We start from the raw sequence: 24,425 nt of genomic DNA, 5'->3' as shown, positions 1-24,425 counted from the left end.
GGAAAGGAGAGTTAGCTCAAGGAATGTTAACTCATTTTAATATTAATCTAAGACATGTACAAATAAGAACATATATGCAAATAGACACACACAGTATTACAAAGTAAAATCCAAAGCAAATTATTTGTGAAAATGTAGTTGCAATGTTTGGGTAATCGTAGTTAACTAGGTACCTTAGGGCCACTATAGATCTTTTTTCTATTTTTCCAGTAATTGGTAAAACAAGCAAGATTTAAAAAATACAAAATTAGGTAAGACTGAAACTTCTAGAAGTGTTAAAACCTTTGTCATCTTACTTTGTGATCTGAAGAAAGACTTAATTGGAATATCGTGTTCTCTATTGTTTCAAATTCTCAACTGGAATATCGAGGTGAATTACTGGAAAAGTAAATCTATAGTTAATTTACTTTGGAATTAATTTGTTTTTGGACCAATGTCTTCTTCCCTTGACTTCCTTTTCATTTTTTCCAAAGGTATACTTAAATTCTAGCTATTAACCTCAAAGTGTGTTTTAACTAGTACAGTCTTTAGCATGTGTTTTAATCATTGATGACATCTTGTTTCTTATTCGATGAGCAATAGCCTTCAAAATAAATTTCCTACGTCTGGAGAAGGATTTTGTACATTTGCAATTTCACATAGCTCAAATGTGTTAAAAGACAGTATATGAAATGATGCAGTCATTGCTTTTATTCCCTGTAGATTTTTAGACACTCTTGAAGTTCAAAGCACCATATCACATCCTTGACATCATGAAGATGATAGTAACTATTTTTTTCAGGGTGTATAATTTATTTTTTTTCTCTGCTCCTCACCAACATGCCTTTATAATTTCACCATTAAAAAGTTAAGACATTTTCTATAAGTCTGAGAATTTAAGGAAAAAATGACATCAGACTCTGCCAATGTTCTTGCAGGGATGGTAGCTCTGGATAATTAGTTCTATATGTTCTTTGAGCACTAATAGAAGAAACTTTGCTTGATTTAAAAATACAGGCAATAGCTCAAGCCAGTGAGATAACTTTAAATCGATACCGAATTCATTCTCTGAAACAACCCTATGAAAAGCAGCAGTGGTTCCTAGAGAAAGAGCCCCAAAATGCACAACCACGGGTGATTTCTAACACTTCATTCTTACCGCTGGTATTTAAAATCACACACCCGCATGAAGTCGCAAATTGTTCCCAGAGAACAAAGTAAAACTATAAAAGAATTTGTTACTATGTAAAAGCTGTAATTATCAGCCTTGATTCTTCTACTATTGTAAAATTAAAATAAATTACAATCACGGTTGCTGTGACTCCTACAGGCGGAGCAGCCGTCACTAAAATGGAACAACTGCTATCACCACTAGCTCATCCGACTCCACTAATAGCCTACTGCCTCCATCAGGACCGCCACCACCAGGAATTCTGCGAAACGCAATCCAAGGGGGCAAATGCCCAACTACTCCTCAGAACGAGTTTAATTTGGTGAATTCAGAGAACACTTGCTTGTGTTCCTCAGCCAGGTCGAAACATAACTCCTTCAGTATGTTAGGTTAGTTCCCAGGGAACAAGAAGTAAAATGCCTCACTGTGCTGATGGGCTCTACTTAGTTCTCTGTACATCGGCAGGTTTTTCAAATGTCATCTCAGCAGTGGTTAGTAACGAAGTGGAGGGGCACCCTACAGGTGCTGAAAGCAGGGAGGTGTACCTAGGTATTGAGTAAGAACCAGCTGGGCAAATTAAGGACACCTTTAAGGCAATCACTCTTTCCAAAGCTTCAAAGGCACCCAGAGTCACCCACTTAGATGTTTACCTCTTTTCTTTTCTCTCAAATTTCGTTTTTCAATAACAGTTTACATCCAGCATTATTTTGTATTAGTTTCAAGTGTACAGCACAGTGGTTAGACAATCATCTACTCTAGAAAGTGTTCCCCTGATATTTCAGGTGTCTACCTGTCACTATACATAGTGAAGAGTTTCCTCAAAAAATTAGAAATGGAACATCCTTATGATCCAGTGATTCCACTTCTGGGGATATATCTGAAGAAACTAATGTGAAAGAATATATGCACCCCTATGTTCATTGTAGCATTATTTACATTTATCTCTTTTCTTTAACTGTCTCAGGCATGCCCAGTTGTACAGAAACAACATATCGTTCTTCTTGGTTTTTCACATTTTGAGGTAATTTAGGATATATATATATATGTGTGTGTGTGTGTGTGTGTATCTATATCCTAAATATATATATACAAATTGTATATATAATTTATATATATATTATACATGTAATATATTTAGGATATAAATAACATTATTATTGATTTTTAGACAGTTGTAGTTATTGAAAGGGCTAATCATAAAATGTCCCCTACTTTTTCTGCTAACCTTATGCTCCTCTTTAAATGGCACTTATTTATCTAGCCATTAGATTTGCAGACAAGTGGTTACCATCCAGATAACTCGGTAACCAGAAAGATACCCCCATTTGAAAGATCCAAATAAGAGAAGCAAATGCGTTTTGCTTTTTTGAATTTCAAATGATAGCTAACACACTGAACTTCTCTTCGACCTTCACTAGTAAACCCAGCATCAAGTTTTAAGTTAAACTATAACCGGCAGCTTTGCTCTTGCATCTTGAAGGCTCTCCTTGGGCTGCTTTCTGCCGAAGGCCTGTAGTCACTTGAAAAATATAATTTTTTTGAGATAGAAGAATGGGGAGAGAGAAAGAGAGGCAGAGAGAGAGAAATATTGATTTGTTGTTCCACTTATTTATGCATTAATTGGTTGCTTCTTGTTTGCACCCTGACCATAGATAAATCTGCAACCTTGGCATGTCAAGACAATGCTCTAACCAACTGAGCAAAGAGCAAACAATGTACTTTTATATCTAAATGTTTTCAAGTCATTTGAAGATTCTATCATTGTAAGTCCTGATATGAATAAACCCTCCTCAGTCATCATTTTATACTCATTAACTATAGTTACCTACTTATTATCCACCAATACTACTGTGATGTAGTGAAATTAACAAATACTTGTTCACCTTTACCAATTACACTGTTTTCATGTACTCTCTTCAATGTACCCCTATAATAACTTTGAAAAGAATATTGTCATTTCCCTTTATTAAACGAGGCATGTAATAAAGCTGGGTAATTTGCTTAAAGCCACATGGCTAGAACCAGTCTTCTAATTTCAAATCTTATGACCTCTTTACCATATATTTCAGAATTCATTAAATTTCAAGAACCACATCCTCTCTCTCACTGGATTTCATACTTAAACAAGGAGTCTGAGGAAGAAAAGACCTGTTTGTTCTCTCTGTGCAAATTCCGACACCCAGGCCTTAGAACAAAGTTGTAGTCACTTCAAATCCTGCTACTTTTTATTTTGACTGGTACTACCACAACTTCTGTTCCTTTAATTGGAAAATTGCATAAACAGGCTGAAGTTAGATTCCTCTATTATAATCTACTAAGTGACTCTTAGATTGGTAGGTGACATAAAATTAGATAATTTATTTAATAGTGCAAGCCAGTCGTTTTCTGGCCAGGTCCTTCACGTCTCTGGGCCTCAGTTCCCTTATCTGTTCAATGGAGGAGTAATGGCATCGTTATCACTGAGTTGCCACGAGGGTTGGGTAAGTTGGTAAATGAATAGCACTTAAAAATAGTGCTTAAAATAAAAATTTGCTGAAAATAACCCATCTATTAAATTCTCTCTAATTTTTACCTCTTGACTTTTCTGTCTAATGCATAGTAGTTGATTAGACTTGCATTAAGATGTTTATATGACTTCAAAATTGAGCTTCAGATGCAGATGGTATGACACTCACTCCTTTGCACTATTCCAGTTTGGGTTAAGGTGCACCACTGATCTAACTGCAAGACAACAGGGAACAAAAAGACTTAATGTCCAAGTTCTTCATATACATTTCCTTGTGTTGGAATAAGCAGCCTGTAAAAATACTAACCTCCTATTGGTTGTAAATGGCTGCTTCATTTAATTGAAATTGTCATAGTAATAAAGGAAGCATGAAGAGGCTGTAATTGCCTGTGAATCATTCTGTGAAACATTAATGTACAAAGGGCTACATAGGATATTCTACTTCATCATCGTTCAGTTGATATTTTGACCCCAGAGGAGAGGTTGGAGCTGATGAGAACACCTGCATGGCACTGAACAGTGATGATTAAACGCTGTTTTCCCAGTGAAAATGTGGCATACACACTGCCACTTCCAGGACATGTGTACTGTGGTCCTCACACACGAATCGAATGCATTATCTTTTGTCCATATGGCGTTAGAAAAAAGACTTTTCAAACTCATTCCTCATTAACTTTATATAGGATCTGTTTCATTTGTATTCACAAAGAATTGAGTTATTTAACTGGGTGTTGTTTGCAGTCATTGGTTACCAACTGCTCAGTATTTGTGGTGGACAACTCGCTTGAAGCAAACAGAGAAATGAAGTCTGATCATAATTCAACTTGTATTTTGTACCACTTTATGAAACTGTAATACACCATGTGCTCCAGATACCCCACTGCAAACAAATACTTGTTTGTAACTCACTCCGCCTTTTAAACAAAGCCATGTGGGATGGCAATTGCTAATCTGAAAATTAAAAGTTGTGGTGAGGTATCTGGTAGTGTAACTGTCTGCCAGTTGCTACTGAACGACAGGTTTCGTGTAACACACTTCCTCTGGATACAACTGTTGCTCTAGACCAGCAGTTCACAGTGAGGATAGCAGTTTACAAACGTAGCCAGGAAGAAAAAGAATTTCTGAAGTTCATGTGAACTTGCTGACCACTGGCTCCACAAGCAACTGATGATATTGTCAGTCATCAAATATTTTCCCTTTTCAATTCCAACCAGCTGTCAAGGTAAAATATATCAAACCTATTTTATATAATAAGAAATTGTAAATACATATGTTAATATATAGCTCCTGTCATAGACTCTTTATTCCATTGCCTTAATTGGCACCATTGGGTATTACAAATTACAACAAAGTCATCCTCTGGAGGAAAAAGCAACAAATCACACTTGGTTATTGGCTGCAAATTATGTTAATACAATTACCAATATAAAAATTTATGTTGGCTATAGAAAATGCCTCTCTCCAACCCCAGAGAGAAAAAGGGGGAGCCAGAATTGTGTGCATGAAGAAAGAGACAAAAACCTGTACATTCTTTCATTTTCATTTTGAAATATTAATAAGTTGACTATAGTTCTTGTTTTCTCCATTTTTGTCAAATCAGTGTAACTTGTTCTTAACATGTGTGAATGCATAGTAAACACATGTTAATGTGCAACAGTCAATGTCAACAGTTCCCCTCCTCCCTCCTTTCAAAACGCTCTGATTCTCTAGGATTTCCACAGATAATTACATTCACACTGCAGACAGTGAATGGCGCCCCCTGGAGGTATGTAGTGCATGAACCACATAGCTTCTCATGGAGCCATTGCCCTGTTGCTCCTTGAAACTCGAAAACCAAGTTGATCACCTCTATTAGGACATATTCTGTAATTTTTCAAAAGACTTATTCCTACATGGGGGAGACAAGAAGAGTTGATTTAAATTATTCATGCTCCTAGACTGAAGATTGAGGGATCCATTGTCAAATTTTGGACTCACACGTGGTAGTCAAATTGTAGCTGGCAGGCAGTCCCCAGGATCCCAGGTCTTGGTTTCCGGGTATGCTGCGCCTGTGTGCTGCAAGGTATGCTGCAAGGACTCTGTTTTGCATTCCATCTTGGATTTTGCTCCCTGTGGGCAGTCTTTCTAGAATGCAACCACTTGCTTCCTGACTTATGAATATCAGCCTCCTCTGGAAGTCCTCCCAAATAATCCCTTTGGGAACTATCTAGGATAGAGAAATTGTCAGCTGGGCTTCCATCCAGGCTCTGTCCTTCTTGAGAGAGGGGAGGTTGCTTCTTGCTCTGTTTTTCACTCTATTGCCATTGCCACCACTGTGCTGCCAACCCACAGCCCTGGTCCAATATGGGGAACAATGAAAACTGTTCCATCTTCTTATAAGGATTTATAAATTATCACTGAAACCCATTTTTTAAATGTCCAGTAACAGCCCTGGAAGGGGGGCGTGGCCAAATATAGAGAGGCCACCTTCAGGGAGCCTCTATATCATCAGACATTACTGTACTTATTGAATAATTGTAGTTCTGTATGTCTTACTTTAAAAATCAGCTATGTTTAAAATGAACTATTTCCTAGCAGGTGAGTAGCTCATTTGGATTTCTGTCCAGAAATGTAGTTTATCCATTCTCTAGTTTACAAAGTAAATTTTACTGTACATTTTTGAAATTATAAGCACGTTCCCACCTCCATTCTTCCAGGGATGTTGTTTTCCATCACTACATTTCTAGGAGAGAGAAGTCTCCTCCCTAAGTTGATCCAGAATCCACCCAAGTAGGGTCATGAAAGGTCGTGAATGTACTGACAATCTCTTCACTGTCCCTCCCTTTTCGGTGCAAGAGAAATACCATTCATCGAGGCAGGCCAGAAGCTAAAGGGAGCAGAAGAGCGTCGTTTTGTCAAAGATGGCCATCAGCATTGCACCACCACTTTCCAATCTAGGGCTTACTCCTTACAGCCCAGTGGTTGCCTCAGATGGCTCAGATAGCTACTGTTTAGGTAGATGATAGACAGGTATAGATAATGTTAAATGACATTGCTGTGCACATGAATCCATGAAAAGGACTCCACGGCCACGGCTGCAATTCCACATTCAGCACATACACGTGGAGCATCAGCACGGCTGTGACGTCAGCACACGAGCTCCACAGAGGCCTCTCTGCAGCTGCACTGACTCCTCTCCTGTCTGCCCTCTGATCTTCGTGGTCCTAGGGTCAGGCTCAGATCTCTCCGATGCTTCCAACTTCCCTGAGACTTGTGCCTTTTTACAGTCTCAGAGTTGTGATCATTTCGGAGTTGTGATCATCTATATTTTTTCACGTGTTTTAGCAGACTGGTCCCTTAGGGTGATGAGTGGTCAGTGAGAGCAACAAAATAACCATAGCAAAAAGCACTGACCCAATTGGATATTCATAGTGCACTTTGTATTTTGTAATTCCCATATGCCCTATAGTTTGAACACTCAAAACATTAGCTGCTGAAAGAAAAAATTGCTCTGTTTGAGAAAAGAATTTATATATATGGCTTTGTTTTAATATACATATATGTGCATGTGCTATGTGTATACATATACATATATATGGATGTACATTTATATATGGATATATGCATATATAAATGCATATATTATATGTGTATATATACCCACATAAAATATATAATTATATTTATATATATGAGAGACAGAGCACATTGTAGAGTCTGTGGATTGTGTATCAATGTACAACACATTTTGACTGCCTTAAAGTCTGAAGCACAGTCAAGTTCATGTTATTTCCTCTGAAAGCACTTTGGGCATGGCTTTGCCAGTTCGCTGACCCAGATCTACAGCCCCATCAGTACTTTGGTCAATATTACCTGCACTCAACTTTTCAAAAATGCACTTATTTTCACAGATATGTTTTCTTACATAACATTTATCCACCCTATTTTTGAACACTGTAATTACTGAGAGCAATGAAAGGCTGAAAGAAGTCTTAACACTTACTTTCCATATCTGTGCTCTGCATTTTTCTCCCAACTCTCTCCCTCCAAATAAATGATAAACAAACAAACAAACAAATAAATATAAATTTAAAAATCAAGTTTATTCAGAGTCACGTCTTCCTAGAGTTTACTCAGAGGAGGGTTTATGAGAATACACATTCTGCTAGCACAGTTACTGCATAGAATTACTTGCATTCACTTAGGATATGGTCGCTGAGACCATTTGGATAGTATTTTCCAAATTATGCAAATTATCTCACAAATTAGACCCTATTCAAATGTTAAAGAGTCTACTTCCTAGACTCCTACTGGGAAAAAATTTTACTAAATATATTTATTTTGATCAAAATATTGGACAAAGCATTTTTTTCTTGACTTTGGAAGTTTCTGCGAGTACTATTTAGCTTCTGAAATTATTAAATACATGTTCAAATATTCACACACATTCAGATATGGATATTTTGAAATATTCAACCAATTTTGATTTATTTATATATGTGACTATATTTTAATGGTTTTAAAAATAAAGCTTAAAAATTCATATTACATGCATAGAATATGTGCTTATGCATGCATGAGTAAGAAAGCAATGAGCACCCACATATCAGTTTACCTACAAACCAGACTAAAATATATATATATATGTGTGTGTGTGTGTGTGTATAGACATATATATATATATATATATATAAAATAAAGCATAAATTTGACCTTTAACATGCACTGAGTTTCCCTCCTGAGAACTAATCATTATTATAAATTTTTGTCTAACAGTTCTTTTACCTTCTTGATAGTTTTTATGCTGTATATTTGCATTCCTAAATAATTAGCTTTGCATACATTTGGACTTCAAAGTAATTGGCTTGGATGGTAAGAATTTTTCTGAAAGTTTTTATTTTTGTGTAAATCCACATCCCTGAGAGACTCATCCCTGTTGTGCAAGTAGCTGTGTTTTACTCGCTTTTCATTGCTGTATCATAGTCCACCATATGAACAAACCATAGGTAATTTACTATTAGACTCTTGAAAACATTCATATGGAACATTCATATTGTCTCAATTTGTTCACTATCATTAAATAGTGCTACATGTGATCCTTGTCTGTCCAAGATATTTTAATGTATAAATCCAGAAGCTGTGTGGTAGCTCATAGGGCAGGCACATGTGAAATTTCATTGGATAATGGGAAATTATTTTTCTAAGTAGTTACATCTGTACATTTTGCTTCATATTCCTATCAAAATTTGATATTGTCACCCTTTTTAAATGAACTTCTAAAAAATCCTCACCTGAGAATATGTATACTTATTTTTGAGACAGATGAAGGGAGAGAGAGAAACACACACATCGGTGTGAGTGAAAAACGTCAACTGGTTGCTCCTGTAGGCGCCCCAGCCTAGGAATGTGCCCTGACCAGGGACCAAACCCTCAACCCTGTGGCTGATGGGCTGGAACATGGGATGATGCTCCAACCCTCTGCACCACCGGCCAGGGAGAGGTCATCACACTTTTAAATTAACTTTACTAACCTGGTTGTAAAATTATACTGCACTGTNCATTGCTGTATCATAGTCCACCATATGAACAAACCACAGGTAATTTACTATTAGACTCTTGAAAACATTCATATGGAACATTCATATTGTCTCAATTTGTTCACTATCATTAAATAGTGCTACATGTGGTCCTTGTCTGTCCAAGATATTTTAATGTATAAATCCAGAAGCTGTGTGGAAGCTCATAGGGCAGGCACATGTGAAATTTCATTGGATAATGGGAAATTATTTTTCTAAGTAGTCACATCTGTACATTTTGCTTCATATTCCTATCAAAATTTGATATTGTCACCCTTTTTAAATGAACTTCTAAAAAACCCTCACCTGAGAATATGTATACTTATTTTTGAGACAGATGAAGGGAGAGAGAGAAACACACACATTGGTGTGAGTGAAAAACGTCAATTGGTTGCTCCTGTAGGCGCCCCAGCCTAGGAATGTGCCCTGACCAGGGACCAAACCCTCAACCCTGTGGTTGATGGGCTGGAACATGGGATGATGCTCCAACCCTCTGCACCACCGGCCAGGGAGAGGTCATCACACTTTTAAATTAACTTTACTAACCTGGTTGTAAAATTATACTGCACTGTGGCACTTATTTACATTACTCAATTAAAATTATTCAGTTACTTGGATTAATTACATTACTCACCAGCAAGGGTGAATAATAATGATATTCAATATTTTTCTCAGAAGTTTATTTGCCATCAAAGTTTCCTTTTCTGTGAAGTGACTGAAAATTCCTTGCCTTTTTCTGATTGCTTTTCAGGATCTGTTTTCTAGTTTAAAAAAATCTGATTACTATTTATGGTTTGTACTTTTTGTGTATTCTTAAAGTGCTTCTTACTCTGATGTTATAGCCATATTCGTTCATACTCTGATGTTCTCTAAATATTTTATAAATTTACCTGACACATTTTTTCTTCTACCTAATATATTTTTAAAGGGTAAAAAATAAAGGTCAATTTGTGCTTTTTTTCTAGAACAATAACCTAATAAAATTTCATCCTTTCTCACCGACCTACAATATCAACTTAACTGTAAATGTAGTTTTCATAAATCTGTATGACTCTTCTTATAGTCTCTATTTTGATGCACTGGTCAGTTTCCATTTTCCTGTGTGGATGTTACATGTCTTATTTCTGTGTGTTCATATCTAGTAAATCAAAAGAGCATCACCTATCTGTCCTTTCCTTGAAGTAACAGTTACTAGCCCGGCCCTCTGTTCTTGCATATGTAATTTGAGATTAATTTGTCAAGATATACATACATGCACACATGCAAAAATAAAATAATCATGTTAGACTTTGAAATTGCACTGAAATTATGTCAATTTGGGAGGAAACTCCTTTTGATTTTGGGTCTCCCCATCCACGAAAATGGTAAATAACTTGATTCATTTAGGTATTCTTAGATGTCTTTCACATTTAAAAGTAATTTTCTCAAAAATGTTTTTACATCGTTTTTAGATTAACTCCAATTTAGGTAGCCTTTTTTTGAAGCTATTATTATTAAAATCTTTATTTTCAATTATATTTTCCTACAGTTTGTGGTGGCATTCAGAAATGCAATTGTCTTTATACATTAATTTTATACTCAGCAATCTTGCTCGACTCCGAAACTAATTCTAATAACCTGTCTGTACATTTTTTTGGAAGGGGGCTTTGTATTTTGACAATCATATCATTAGAAAATAATGAGAATATTTTTCTAACCATTATGCCTTTTATTTCTTATTTACTATTTATATATTGTATATTGTTTTAATGCAGAAATAAGACTTTTTAATAAATATATATCTAAATGATAAATTAAAATCTGTAGAACATGAAAAGAAATACAATCATCTAATTAAAACAACTACCATAAAGATATTTTATTAGGCTAAAAAAGTTACAAAATACTGGAATGTCCCTGTTGAAGTATACCAATTTTGATTATTTCTCTTACCTGTTTCTCCTTCTAAGAAATTCATACACACCTTAGAGAGAAATGGGTAAATATCTCTCAGATCATTAATTCAGATACCTGAAATTTGTTTCTTTTGATATTTCATTAGAGATGTTATTTAACCATATCCTTTGCAACAAACATCTTATTATCCAAGCAATACGAAGCAGTAGGAAATGTTATTTTCAAAAATCGCTCATTACTTCTGAATTTACTGTGCCTTTGACCAGAACAATACGTACTGGGAACCAGAGAAAGGGGTGTATGGCAAAGAAAAGGTAAGCAGTAAAACTGCAACTCGGGCATAACCCTAGCCCCAGCGAGCGAATGAAGAACGCTGCCCTGCCCCCCTCTTAGGTTAACCGAGAGGATGGTAGAAACAGACCTTCCAAGAGCAGCTGCAACATTTTATTGCCTCACAGGGAAAATAAGGGATTCTTTCATTTACTTTTTCAACGCCTTTCCATTTATATATGTCAAAAAGCTCAGGGGGTAAAGCTGTCATCTTTTTAGGTTGAAACGAGACCCTTTTCCAAGGAAACTGCAGGAAGGCACGACGGCTATACTGTAACTGAGAACCTACTTTTCTAATAGGTTAGCTTTTGTCCAAGGGCAGCAAGACCCTATTGCACATAACTTTTGTGGAACTGATTCAGACCAATGAGAACTGAAGGGACAATTTTAAAAAATTACTTCACTTTATGCCTGTTAAGGCGGAGAATGAAAAGGTTGAGCATGCTGGGAGGAATTCTTTCCCTGGATGTCCATCTGCCGGCCCTGCCCAGTGCTTCAGTGGCGCAGTCCGGGGGGCTGCAGGTGGAACTTGGACTCAGGGACAGAACCTGGCTGTGACAGGGCACCTGCTACATGTGCCCAAAGCTCAATAAAACCAGGGTATTCAACCAGACACCAGTGCTAAAGTAATACCCCTTTAAACAAAAATCAATAATGTTTGAAATTTCCCACAAATTTGAGATATAGGAGGCACGGGTGAAAGACAAAATTAGGAGTTCCTTGTTCAACATTTCCTTTTTCATACATTGCCAGTGTCAGAAACTCTATCCATTAATTCGTGACCCTTCACTCTCTCCTTCCTGTTTAAACCATCTCTCAGAGGGAAAAAAAATTGGTGGATATTATGTACTATGGTGCAAATGGTATATAATGTTTACCATGTTATCCCCTCTCAGGAGTATTGACATGTTACTGAGGAAGATGACTGTCCTTACAGTAAAGGAATGGTTCTCTGAAGTTATTATGAACAAGGGCCTGATATCACACAGGTGAGAGTCTACTCACAGTGCATCTTGGGTAAAGGGTCAGTGCAAGTTCCCCATCAACCCTGATCATTCTGCAAAAAGTAGAAGCTGAAGTCTTGTGCATGTGGCTCCCTACAGCCCCTCAGTGGCTGTAACCCCCCTGAGCTGTCTCTCCAATGCATCACAACACAATCACACTGTAAATGCAGCTTATGGGTGTGGGAGTGACATGCAGCTCCTGGTTTATGGCTGGGGCCCAATGACTTTGTAATGTACAAAACATATAGAACCATGAGTGCATTAGAATCTAGTCATTACAGCGACACTGATATTTGAGAAGAAGGTGGCAAACATATTGCATTATGGATTTATCTCCTTATCAAATAAGGTTTTCAGGATAGGTGGGTCAATTTCCTCATCTTTGTATAAGTTACTTGCCTTGGCACAGTGTCTGGCATACAAGCAATAGAGTGTGAGATGTAGGAGGTTTCAAGCATGAGACTAGCTGAACTTCCAAATGCTGCGGCAGAGATACAGAGCTTCCCTGGTCTGGCCACCACCTGGCTTTTCAATTGTCTCCTACCTCTCCTCCACTTGTACCCTGGCCTTCAGCTCTGCTCAGCTCTCCGCAGGGCCATGTGGTTTGCGAATTTTGCACATGCTGCTTTTCTGCCTGAAACATGCTGTCCTCCTTCTGGGCCCTGAAAAGTCCTATTCATCTTTCAAGCATCAGTTGAAACATCTCTTCTTTTGTGAAGGCTTCTTTTATCCACTCCAATCCCCTGAAGATCTGATTATCCTGGTGCCCATCCAGACTTCTATTATAGATCTTAGCACACTGAGTTACAATTGTTTATTTTCACATCCATCCCCTGGCCTGTTTCTACCTCTTATCACCAGTCAGAGACTCTAGGACAGCAGCTGGGACTTTTTCACATTTGTGCCCTAATACTCTCTGACCATCATTCATGTACTCTTCCAATTTTCAAGCAATTACTGAGTGCAAGGTGTGTTTGAGGGACTGCACTAGGCGCTAAGGTTAGAGGGAAGAGAAGGACATTCTCTGGGCTTAACAGAGAATGGCACGCGACGAGGCTGGAGAGCAACCCTCAGGGGTCAGACCATGGAGGACCACGGAAGCAAAGGCTTGGGGATTTTTTTTGAAGACAAGCAGAATGCATTGAAGTTCTGAAGCAGAGAGTTAATATGACCAGATTAGGAGACTATTTATTTCCAGAGTTGGAAAATGGAGAATGGGTTTCAAAATTCAACTGGGTCTATTTCTGCCCCAACCTCTTAATCTGGGTTCACAGGTGGTTTCTATATTCGTATTTTTTATACAGTTGATATATTTAAAGTTTTTAAAGTTTGTTCAGGCAGAGTACAGAAAACAAATAAGGAAGAATCATACTTGAACTAGGGTGAACAGTTTACTGTCTATTTCAACAATCTGTGGAAAGATGCAACAGGCTCAGAACCAAGAGCAAGAGACAGAAGTAGACACGTCAAAAGGTTTTTCAGAAGCAGCATCAATGCCCAGATGGTTCATCAATATAAGGCGGTGCTGAGGAAGGAGTCAAATGGAGGATGATAGTGCCATTTACTAAAATGAAGGAACTCGTGGGGGAAAAGCTAAATCTAGGCTTATAGACTAGTTTCAGAGTAAAAGTATGCAAACAATTTAATCCAATTCCTGTCCCTCATATGCAACTTCAGGTATAAAAGGGGTCAGGTGATGGTTTTCTGTCACTGAAGCTTCCCTGTTGAGTTGGGAGCCATGGGGATCTGGCAACAATCATATTCCTTCCATGGACAAGTAGCATTTCAAGACCTGAAAATGCAAGGGATTACCTGCTAACTTCACTGTAAAACTGGATTTATGTCTTGTCCCAGATAAGGTGAGGCTGCAAGAATACGCATAGATAAGCTACTCTCAGAAGAACTAAAAAAATCACTTCAAGGGTCACTTGTGCCATTTTGACATGTCTTCTTCTGTGGTCTAAACCTTAAGTAGAGCCTTAACACTTAGCATTTATTTCCCTGCTGACAATGCATTTGTCTGTAATATCCCAAGTTCACAAATACCATATAAAGAGAGATGGCAAATATATTCCATAAGACAGATTTCCTTTCCAACTTTGACACAGACCTCTCTTTGGAATAAAATAAGGGAGTTTAAGTGTTGACATAAAATTAAATATACACAAAGCAATAAAATATCATACTTTAAAATCTAAAAAACTCAACCGTAGAAATGTTATAAAAATAATCTGACAAAAGTCTTTTCTGAGGGATCCCAACCCAGTCCGGAAAACAAAGATGAGAGCCTGCAGGAGAAAAAAAAAAGTCCCCCAAGATCCTCACAGAATGGGGAGAGACGGGAATAGGGAAAAAATGTGGCGCTGAAACGCAGAGGAGGACTCCTTTTTCAGGAAAAGAGTAATAAAGACTATACAATGAGGAAAGGAGCAATTTAAAATCCAAAGTGAGGCTAGGTACAGAGTGAATAAAAAAGGAAATTAGAAACTTTTCATTTTCACAAGTGAACTACTTAATATCTCCATTTTGTTCAGTAACTGAAAGATTCAGCGAGAGACTAAAATAAAATTCAAGTGACAATCACATTAGGAAATGTGAACTTTATGGATATCAAATACTTCCCAAAATAATTATCCTCTGGGAAAATTAATTTTGTTACAAGAAAGGGGAACATTTCTTATTCAAAGTTCACCCCCTCCCTCCAAAATGTGGTCATTCACCCCTTTTTTGGTTTGTTGTAATTGTGGGAAGAACACTTCTTTGAACCACGGGATGATCAGGGGTATGTTGTTTAAACTCCATATATGTGTACATTTTCCAGTTTTCCTTTACTATTAATTTTCTGGTTTTATACCATTGTGGTCAGAAAAGATGTTTGATATGACATCAGTCTTCTAAGATTTGTTAAGACTTGTTTTGTGGCCTAACATGTAACCATTCCTGAAGAGTGTTCTACACGGGCTTGAGAAGAATATGTATTCTGGGGTTATTGGACGAAATAGTATGTGTATGTCTATTAGCCTCATTTGGTCTATTCAAGTTGCTATTCAAGTCCCCTGTTCCTGTATTGATTTTCCGTCTGGATGTTGTATCCATTACTGAAAGTGGAATATTAAAATCCTCTGCTATGATTTCTTCCTGTCTGTTTCTCCCCTCAGTTTGTCTTTGTTTGATTTACATATTTATGGGTCCATATATTTAAAATTGTTGTATTCTCCTGATGATTTGATTCCTTTATCGTTAAATCATATTCTTCGTCTCTTGGGTACACTTACATCAGGAGTCTACTTTGCCTGACATGAGAACAGCCGCCCTGTTCTGCCTTGGTGACCATGTGCAGGACGGATCTTCCACTCCTGCATCGTGAGACCAGGTGTGTCCTTAAGCCTAAGGTGCGTTTCCTACAGACAGTAGGTAGTGTGATCTTTTGTTTTGTTTTACTTTTTATCCATTCAGCACTAAGCCTTCTGATTAGGGAGGTTAACTCATTTATATTTAAAGTAATTATTATGAGGGAAGAACTTAGCCCTGGGATTTTGTTGGTTGTTTTCTGTCTTGTAGTTCCTTTATTCTTATTTTCCTCTCTTTTTGTCTCCCTGTATATTTCATTGTTTTTTTTTAATAATAAACTTTGATTCCTCTTTTTCTTTTACATATCTTTTATAGGTATTTCCTTTGTGGTTACTATTGGCCTACATCTCAAGTTTTAACTGTAGTTTTAGCTGATAAGACCAGCATTTGGGTGATTCCTAATTGGTTTTAAAATGAAGTAAATATGCCTTTCCTGCATTGACCACAGAGTGATTCTTTACAATGTTTATTGACAAAACAAACACTTTGCATTGACATTTTTGGTTTAACTTTTGAACTAAATGAAACCAAATTTTAGTTTATAAATGTGTATATTTTACTTGGAGAACATCTATGGTTCAAGCGAAATATTTTTGCTGGATCCCAACACAATTGCTTTCAAAAATTAAAACAGAAAAAAATGTATTTGTCTTTCAAATTTTAAAACATAACATTATTTTCCAGTGGAGGTAAAACAAATAATTTTTAAGTAAATAGAATAATGTATTTATTTTAAAATGGCATGAGGACTTTATCATTAAGGTTAAAATAAATAAGCTTATGTGAAAGTACTAAAAAATGACGGGAAGCATGTTAAAACTTTTCCCATTGTGCACAACTCAGGTTTCCCAGTCTGTCACTCATCCCAAACTGGACGTTTCCATATAGCAGGGGACACACTGTCATTGTAACCTCTCTGCCTGCTGCTCTGTGCAGCACATAACAAGCTCTCCGTAAATGTTGGCTGATTTCTATTGTGGAACTAAGCAGGAGAGCAATAAAACCACGTTTTGGTTTAATTTGGTGGAATTATATTCCCTGGTGATAGAATGAGAGTAGATGAGGAGCCCAGGGAGGAGCCAAAAGCCATTGAAATAATCCAGGTGTGAGGTGATATGGAACTTAACTGTTGGCAGTGAGAATAGAAGGGAGGGGTGGGTCAAACCAAGTCTGTGGGGCAGGGGGAGGAGCACAGCTAATCAAAAAGGAAAAAAGACAACCTTAAAAATGTAGATGCTGCAAAACTGGAAAGACCGATAGAATAAGAACCAAGGTACGGGAGGGGAGATGAGCCAGAGAAGTCTGAAGAGGTGGCGTCAACACTACAAACGCTACCACTGAGGTAATTAGCAAAACATGTCTGCTCAGGCTGTTTCCTATTATTGCTTAGGATGAAGATCACAGGAGAAACAACTAAGTTTTGATGAAAGGTAACAATAAAACAGTCCTGAGTGGCATGCATGGCCTGTCACCACCCTCCACGACTCAGCACTAATCTATTTACCCGACTTTCTCCCCGGGGTAGGCAAAGTTAAGTCTCCTACCCTTCATTGTTTTCAGTTCCTTTCTGCATGCTCTCATTTCTATTTCTCCTTCCTGGAGAACCCTTCTCCTGCATAAACGACACCTGTCAAAATTGCACCTCCTTCCCCAGCTTTCTCTTCAACACTTCTTCCTGAGCAAGCTCCATCCCTACCGAGCAGATGTTACATTTCTTTGAACTTTCATGTCATTTTTCAACTTTCCCATGGCAGCATACAGAATATATCTTGTTTCTTTTGACAGACACATTAATCTCCCTTCAAAGGAAAAAGGATCAGAATCAGCATTTACTACATCCCTATGAATGCATAGAAAGTAAGACTGTGCTTTCCACATTTCATTTATTCCTCCATTTATAAATCCAAAAGTAAACTCAGACCAAATGTTGCTTTGGAAGCTGGACACAGTGCTGAGTAGATGGAGAGTGCCCTGTCTTCCTGGAGGTTCCTTTCCATGTTTTGGAATCACATTGACTAGTTAAGTTTCTCTCCAATTCTAGAAATTTATCACTCTAAGAATTAGTTCATAATTATAGTAGTATGTTAACACACAGTGAAATATTTCCACTGAAAAAAATTTATAATTATTTCCCATTTGAAAGAAGATACCAGAAAGTCTATTTTCCAATGGAAAATCACTGATTACAATAATTAAGAAGAGAAACCTATAGACAAGAAGATATGTTCTCAGACAAAACAATCTTACTGATCTAATTCTGTAGAGCTAAGCTTACAGACACTGGGGCAGAACGTCCTAGAAGAAGTATAAGACTCTGGTATAATGAGTTTTTAATGTGTTCAGTGTATCACTGGAAATATAATTTATCAGTCTCAGAGAGAAGCTGCTATTTTACTCAAGGGATAACAATATCTAATATGGTTGCATTGCCAATTTGTATGGAAAAATTTAAAACCACTATGTGACAGTAATTCCCATTGGTGGCAGCGATATGGTAACTTATACCAGTAAAAACAATGGGTTATAAAAAATGACGACATATTGTCATTGAGACAACACTTAAAACTCAATAGCTATTGCTGCCCTGGCTGGTGTAGCTCAGTGGATTGAGCACAGGCCTGCAAACGACACGATTGTGGTTCAATTCCCAGTCAGGGCACATGCCTGGGTTGCAGGCCAGTTCCCAGCAGGGGACTCACAAGAGGCAACCACACATTGATATTTCTCTCCTTCTCTCCTTCCCTTCCCCTCTAAAGATAAATAAATAAAAAATTTTTAAAAAAGAATACTTAAAAAAAAAAACCCTCAATAGCTATTGCTAAATACATCCTGGAAACAGAAGGATACAAATACATCATAATATTAATTGGTATATTCAGAAATTGGGGGAAACGTGATATTCTGTTTCACAAAGAAAAAATTTCTGTTGCTAACTGAATTTTTCATTGCTAATTTTATACATAAACAAACACAAGAAATCCTCAATCCATGTTACTTTCTCTTGATTGCACTAAAAAAATCTTTAAAAACCCTCAGTCTTTTTAAATAATCCACTTGTGATCTGAACTTTTCATCTATCATAAACTTAATATCCATTAAATAGCTCAAAAATAGTTTCTGGTGATCTATTGCACAATACAGGGCCTTACAGTTAAACATACTAACTTTTACACTTAAAATTTTGCTAGGAGGGCAGGCCTTATGTTAAGTGTTCTCACCATAAAAGAAAAATCAATCAATCAATAGAGCGAAAGAAAACTTTGGGAAATGATGGATTTAGTTATAGCCTTGATTACGGTGATGGTTTCAGGGATAAAATACTTATCTCCAAGCTCCTCAAGTTGTACACATTAAATATCTACAGACTTTTGTATGCCAATAATATCTCAATAAAGTGATTTTAAAATAATAAAAAATAAATAAAAATTGAATTTTATTCAATTTAGAATAAATTTTATTCAATTTAGAATAATATTTCTCATCTTATTCTTATTAGAATAAGTCCTATTTGTGAAAGTTTCTACAAGTAAAAAGATGAGAAGATTAGGGATATATGATAATTTTGAAAGATACCAAATGACATAAACTCTATAATACAAAGGCAATGAGGAGATATTCTCCAATTTTAATATGGACAATAGCCTATACCCATCCTTTTCAAATCCTAATAAAACTGTGAGTCCTTTTTTGCCATTATATTTTACCTGACTTACCATGAACTGATTTTTCTCCTTAACTGCTACTAATCTTTCTCCCCTCATTCACGTAGTATGTGTTCAATACCTACCATGAACAGAGCATTGGAGAGAAGATGGTATAAACACAGGCCTGCTGTTATATCCGTTCTCCATGCTTTGATTTTTTTCCTAATGCTTTACTAGTGCAGTTTAGAATAACATTTCCTAAACGTTGTAAGAAGCCCTAGAGTTTTGAATCTAATGTTCATTTCCCAGAGGGAAATTTGGTATGTGTCAATCCCTACACTTATTCGAGCAAGGACCTCATATTTTTTAAATTGCTGGCTTTTCCTCAGCCCCCAGGTACAATATGAGAAACACCACAGCAGGGTGACAAGAGCTGGGCAGAAAGGTCCCAGATAGTCACTGCTGAGGTTGACCTGAAATACTGACCTATTGTCCACTTGACGTTCCTTGGTAATGAGGTATAATCTGCCCATTCTGAGAAAAATGGACCAAAGTATCTTGTTTAACAATCAGCTTCTGTCCTAAAAAATATTTAGGACAGAAAAATGGACCAAAGTATCTTGTTTAACAATCAGCTTCTGTCCTAAAAAATATTTGTCTATTCCCTGAATTTATACCCCTCACCTTGATTATGAGACAAGATTTTGAATTAATTTCTTTGAGCAAACACACGAAGCAAATGGAAGGTGAAGTTTTTCTTCAGTGAATTTATTTATTTTCTTTACTTTAGTTTTATTGTTGACATTACTACAGGTGTCCCCACTCCCCTGCCTTTGCCCACTTCATCCCCACCCACACCCCCTTCCCTTTGGCCATCACCACACTGTTGTCTGTGTCCCTGGGTCATGTACAATGTCCTTCGGCTGATCCCTTCACATCCTTTCATCCAGTCCCCCTTCCCCCTTCCCCTCTGTAAGCTGTCAGTGAATTTCTAAGGATGTATTGAAAATTTATTTCAAATATTTCAAATGTCTGAGAAAGATATATTGGCAGAGATTAGGAACATAAGAAGTCTGATAGGGAGAACTGCAAATTATTTAACTTGTATCTGGAACTGTTTATGGAGGTTAGGACAAAGATTAAGTTAAAAAAATTTTCCTGCTTTTGTTCATATTAACTTGTAAGATTGTTTATATATATATATGTGTGTGTGTGTGTGTGTGTATCCTTTGGAGATATATATATATATATATATATATATAAATTATTTCAAGATATTTACCTCTTAGATGTAAGGATGTATATATATATGTATATATATATATATATACATAAGGATACATATATATATACATCCTTACATCTAAGGATACATATATATATACATCCTTACATCTAAGAGGTAAATATCTTGAAATAATTTTTATTCTTAGGTTAGGAATCCAAATAGAAAAACCAAAATACTTTAAACTCAATACATGCTACTCAAAATGCCATACACTGAATAAACCTTCTTTTTTTGCACGGTTGTCTGCTCGTCGGGAAGATTTTGAAAGGCACCTTTGCATAATAAGTCTCCGGAGCCATTTAAGGGACTTGCCCGTGACTGTGAACGAAGTCCACTGCAAACCACTATTCTCAACAGCGCTTCATAAAGGTTGATTTCATCTCATAATTGATTAAAATGGAAAGAAAAACAGGATTTTAGATACCACCTGTTAGACACTTACTCCCCATTTTATAGTTTTGCCCAAACTATTTCCTTGCCAATTTTCCATCAATCCATAAACCTTCCCTCAGAAATCTCAAAATCAACCTGTTCCAGAAAATCATCATTCATTATTGAAACTTTGAGGAATATTTATGGAGGAACTAGGTAAATGATGGGAAACAATGCAGCCACAGTTTATTACCTGGTAAATCTTTTTATTAGGGAAAATGATACTTAAATAACCAGATACATTAAGATAGGAGATCTGCCCAGGAAAAGTCCAGCCATTGTTAATGTAATGAGAATGGTTTGCGTGACACTGATGTAACCTGGGCAACCAAGGACGGTGGACTGGAATGTGCATGCACAAACAATGACGACTTCACTGTAATCATTAGTAGGGGCAGCAGACACCGCTGAGTGAGCATGTATACTGTGGGGCCACTGCATTCAAAATAACTGAATAGAGCAATGAATCGGCATCAAATTTTATGCTAAGCTTGGACATTCCTCTGTGGAAACTATTCAGATGATTCAGAAGGCTGCAGCTATGGGCAACTTCATCACAATGCACACACTCACGCATCACCTATCGTGCAGAGTTTTTTGGCAAAACATCAAATCACCCAGCTGACTCAGTCCCCCCACAGCCCAGATTTGGCACCCTGCAACTTCTGTCTTTTCCCCAAACTAAAATCACCTTTGAAGGAAGAGATTCCAGACCAATGATGAGATTCAGGGAAATATGACGGGGCAGCTGATGGCAATTCTAACAAAAGATTTTGCAGAATGTTTTGAATGGTGGAAGAGATGCTGGGAGAACTGTGTGAAGTCCTAAAGTGCTCACTTTGGAGGGGATTGAGACATCATTGTTCTATGTACAATGTTTCTTGTATCTTGTATCTTCTTAAATATGTATCTCTTTTGCATATGACATGGCTAGATACCTTCTGGACACACCTTGTACACTAAGAAATAGTGATAAATGCTATGCTATAAAGGAAATACACAGTATACAGTATACAGTATAGTTTATAGTATATACTTATGTAGCATATAGCATATAACACATATATAGTACATAGCATACAGTGCACATATACATAGTATATAGTTGTTAGCATATAGAACATGGAATATAGTAAACAGCATATAGTATATAGTGTTTACCAAAGGCCAGCTAGGTGAGTGCTCTGAAAGGCCAACAGTTGAAGGATGCTTAGGAATTAAGGATGAGTTGTTGGGAGAACAGTTCCAGACAGAGGAGTCAGGTTATGGCAGTAAAATGGTAAGGAGCATGATTCCTTTAAGAAACTGAAGAACAACATTGCTGGAAACAGCCAATGTGAAGCTTCCACCTTGTCTTTCCACATCATCTAACCACAACCCACTCCTTCCCCCATGCACAACCCACCTCTACATTGCCACACGCAGCTTGGTGCAGCAGGGCAGAATGGAACAACAGTTCCTAAGGAGCATGGTGAAGGACATGGCAGTGCAAATTCCTGCACCGTGACCACTGGTAGGGAGGCCCTCGTGATGCCAGTACGTCAGCCAGTTATCTTTGCAACATCATTCCAGGTACGAGGGACTCCATCACAATGCTTAGGCTCCTCCATGGCCTTCTGTGGCTATTAGAATAGAGTCTGAAGTCATGGCTGGAACCAGCCTGTGGGGTGGGGCCCCTGACATGGGTCATTCACATGGTCATCCAGTCAGATCTCACTCTGTCCTCTGCCTCACATAGGAAGAAAACTGACAAGTTGCAAGGCAGCAATTACCCTCATAAAATCAACCTATGAGATGTGTGATTGACACTGCCAGATGTCAGGCTTGTGTGTAAGTGAAGTCCCCCACGGACAGATGAATTTTGCAAAAAATAAAATTGGAAGAAGTTTCTGTTGGCACAGAAGTGAATTGCTTCATTTCTGAACATTAATTTTCTAACTCCTTAAAGGCAGAAATTATGTTTTAATTATTCTGCGTCCCCGCTGTTGAGTATAATGTCTAATTCAAAATAAGCACTCAATAAATGTTTGTGGAACTAATAAATATTTTAAACTATTCAAGACCAACATTGCATTTTAAATAACCATATTTTTCCAGGGTTGAAGTTATTGATTGTGTAATTTAATAGCTTAATTTTTAAATGAGCAAATCAAACTGTGGAGATTAAGTAAATGATGCTCAGGTCATATCACTTAAGAGCAGGTAAGGTACCTCTGAATGCTGCAATCTCAGTGGGTTGAGAACCTTGAGAATCTCAGAAGGTTCTCAACCCTGATTGGTGAGAGCCCAGCAACAGTGAGAGCAGACCGACTGGACAGATAAAGGATGGGCCACTGGGAGATTCGGCTGTTCGACTTTACCAGTGACTATACATACTCATGTTCCTTACTTCTTGACTTTCTCAGGGTTGCCATAAAGAGAAAGGGGGAATAAAGATTGCAGTCTTGTCTCTATTCATGAGAATGTACTTCGTGAATTATCACCGACCGGCTTTCCCCCACCATTTGGCACCGTTCTAGCACCCCTCACCCTTCCCTGCCTGCTGCTTGGAGAACAGATAACTAAATCGTACAAAGCATTCTGAAGTTAAGGAGAACAAATATTTGATTTTTAATATGTCATTGCTTCCTACCATTAATGTGGGTATTCACACGTAACCTAATATTCATCTGAGGTTGACAGTGTTGAGACTACTTGCGAATTGTTTCACCTAAGATACAGAATAGGTTTCCCCATGGAAATGACATTACATGTACCTGTGGTTACGTCTGCAGGCCAGCCCCAAAGCAAGAAATTGATTTACATGGCACAAATATTTACTGCATGTGTAACATTTCTGGAACTGAATGAAGTAGAACAGTGTGGAAACAAACACTGTTTTGCCGTATACCAGTAAAAGCCTGCTGGAGGCCAAATGGAACCTTAAGGATCACCTTATTCCCAAAGGTCTGGTGGTTGGAGCGCCACCCAGAAGAGCCCAGAGTCATGAGGACCTGGAAGCCCTTATGACACCGAGAAGGTGGGCAAAATTGCAGAAAGTAAGAGAGGCAACTTCTAAAAATGCATTCCCTTCTTCCAGTTTCACTGTGCTTCCTTCCTCCAGTTTTTTTTAAAATCCCTGCCTGTGGTAACCCTGTTTATTTAGCTCTGCAAGCCTCAGTTTCCTCCCGTGCTCATGAAGATAGACTACATGGCTGGTTTGCAGTAAAGATTAGAGGTAACACACCTGAAACCAGTGATATGAAAGCTGGCACCCGGTCAGCATTCTG

The 24,425-nt window shown here is 37.5% G+C and overlaps 1 protein-coding gene across 1 annotated transcript in view; it reads right to left on the bottom strand.

Moving 5' to 3' along the window:
- PLXDC2 (plexin domain containing 2) overlaps positions 1 to 24,425 on the bottom strand; it is a 247,051-nt gene that overhangs the window by 121,805 nt on the left and 100,821 nt on the right. The window lies entirely within an intron of this gene.

This window comes from Sturnira hondurensis, unplaced genomic scaffold (assembly GCF_014824575.4).
Source record: "Sturnira hondurensis isolate 20B ecotype Veracruz unplaced genomic scaffold, ASM1482457v3 Scaffold0009906, whole genome shotgun sequence".
In the NCBI taxonomy this organism is placed as follows: Eukaryota; Metazoa; Chordata; class Mammalia; order Chiroptera; family Phyllostomidae; genus Sturnira; species Sturnira hondurensis.
Note: the sequence above shows the minus strand (reverse complement) of the source record. Positions and strands in the feature narration are given on the sequence as shown.